Source organism: Hippocampus comes, unplaced genomic scaffold (genome assembly GCF_001891065.2).
Source record: "Hippocampus comes isolate QL1 unplaced genomic scaffold, H_comes_QL1_v1.1 scaffold307, whole genome shotgun sequence".
NCBI lineage: Eukaryota > Metazoa > Chordata > Actinopteri > Syngnathiformes > Syngnathidae > Hippocampus > Hippocampus comes.
In genome coordinates this window covers 51,555-53,652 of record NW_017805337.1, presented here as the reverse complement: position 1 = coordinate 53,652, position 2,098 = coordinate 51,555, and the positions used below count along the sequence as shown (strand labels likewise).

At 49.0% G+C, this 2,098-nt stretch overlaps 1 protein-coding gene across 1 annotated transcript in view; it reads left to right on the top strand.

Annotated features, from left to right (window-relative positions):
- The first annotated feature begins 6 nt into the window (after window positions 1-6).
- b3galt2 (UDP-Gal:betaGlcNAc beta 1,3-galactosyltransferase, polypeptide 2) overlaps window positions 7-2,098 on the top strand; it is a 7,046-nt gene continuing 4,954 nt past the window's right edge. The window contains exon 1 of the mRNA XM_019871801.1: window positions 7-205. The gene's annotated coding sequence lies outside the window, so the exon portion shown is untranslated. The remainder of the gene's footprint in view (window positions 206-2,098) is intronic.

Genomic DNA, 2,098 nt, shown 5'->3' with positions numbered 1-2,098 from the left:
CGGGGTGGGGTGGGGGTGGGGGGGAGGTTGAAAACCCCGCAGGCTTGAAGACTGTGGGGATGGCCGCGGACGAGGACCTGACGCGCCGGTGCTGCTAGCGGTCGAAAGAACTCCTTTTCGGTCCCCCGCGATGTGGCTGACTCAAGGCTCGCGGCAGGCCGATTGCAGCCGTCGACAGAAGCGGCAACGACAGGAGGAACAGGAGGTACGCTGCGCTGCACATCTCCCGAGTCCTTCCTCATCCTCATCATTTATTTACCCGTCCCCACCCACTTTCTCTCCCCGCTGACTGTCACGCTCGGCCATCATGCCTGCCTGCCTGCCCGCCCGCCTGTCCGCTTGCTTGCCCCCGCGTAGGCGGTTGAGCTGTGGAGTCGTTCGCCCGTTTTCCGTGCATCCTCACAGCGAGCGTTTACTGGTTGCAAAGGTAGCCCGGGCAGGTGTTCAAGCAGGTGAGCGCAGTGGCCGGCCGGCTTTTACTTCGGCCGCGCAACTTATGCAGTACCCGAGACAAAGCGCAGAATTGTTTGAATTCAAGCCGAATGGGAAGTGACTTCATGTATTCCCTATTCATTTGCAAATGATCAAGTTAAAAAAAAAAAACAAAAAAAAAAAACAGGCTTGCCCCTGCCAAGAGGGAAGGCCAGGGAGTTTCCGATGCTCTCCGAGGCATTTGGCAACAAATCCGGGAATTGCTGCCAACAGCCGAGCCAGACTATGAAAATACATTAAAAACCGACTTCAATGGATTCGACACACCAAAAAAAAACAAAAAAAAAAAACGGGCCTTTCAAATGTCTCTCCGCCCGTCAAGAGTCAAATTACAGCAGAGTAATTATGAGCGATGCCAGAAAAATCTGTCCGATAGCAAGCCGCTTAGCTGGGAGACTGATCGTGACGTCACAGTCAAACTCATTGAGGATGGTGCCACCATCTGACCTTTCAAGGTTACAAAACCCGTTCGCGTCACACGAAGGAACGCTGGATGACAGCTGGTCTTGTTCAGTTTTAGGGCCTCGGGCTGTTTTTCATACTTTTGATTCCGTGTAAGCGTCGCTTCGTGTTCACGCAAAGAATAGGGCCCCTGATGAGAAATGAAGCCAGGTTACGCCGTAAAGTCGGAGCTCAGTGTGAGCGGGATTTTTTTTTGGTTCCTTTCTCTCGTCTTTTGGCAATATCTCCTCACTTCAATTTTTGTATTTTTTTTTTTTTTTTGGGGGGAGGGGGGGAGTCACTTTGTGACCTTTAAAAATTCCGAAAATGTAAATATCCCATCTTTTTGAGCTCCCCAAAATGTCATAGAACTCAAGGCACTTCCAGTGTAGGATGTTATCATCTGTGAGGCGACGACTCCTCCTTTGGAAACCCAGCGCCCAGCTCCTTGGTTTTCCAAGTATTGATCTGGAAACGGTGCCAGTGGCATCAATTGTCTCCACTCTCTGGCGTCTTCGTCTGACGTGAGGCCAACTTCAGAGCTTGTAGTTTTTTTTCTTGCCATGGTAACAGAGGCTAAGGTATGTTGTTTAGGGGGGGGCCCAAGTCCGGTCCTCGAGGGGTGGCCCTCCTCCAACACGCCTAATTGAAATGATCAGTTTGGCAGCAAGCTTTGCAGAAACCTGGGAATGGTCCTGATCATTTCAATCAAGTGTCTCAGAGGGGGGGGGGGATCTAAATCAGGCTGGATAGGGGCTCTCCAAGACCACACACTCCTGGCCTGTATTTTATTTTTCAACACACAAGTGCAAACTTTTTCTGTCTTTTTGGTAGGGAAGCATTTCAATTTACACAGAAAGGATCAAAATGTCCGTCACCTTGATGTCGGAGTTATCATCTGGTCGAATTTCTCGTGACAGAGAAGGAATGCTGTCAGGAGAAACTGCCAAGACCACCCTCACCTTGACTTTATTCTCTTTTTTTTTTTTTTTTTTTTGGACTGTACTTTGGAGGAGTACTGCCTGTCCAAAAGTTGTTTACTTTAAGAGCCCAGTGAGGGAAGCCAAGGAGCGGGTTTCTTGGGAGATTTGTTTTATGACAAGCCCAATCAGGATGCCCTTGAGCAAAAAAAAAAAAAAAAAATATAATTTTTCAATCCAACAAT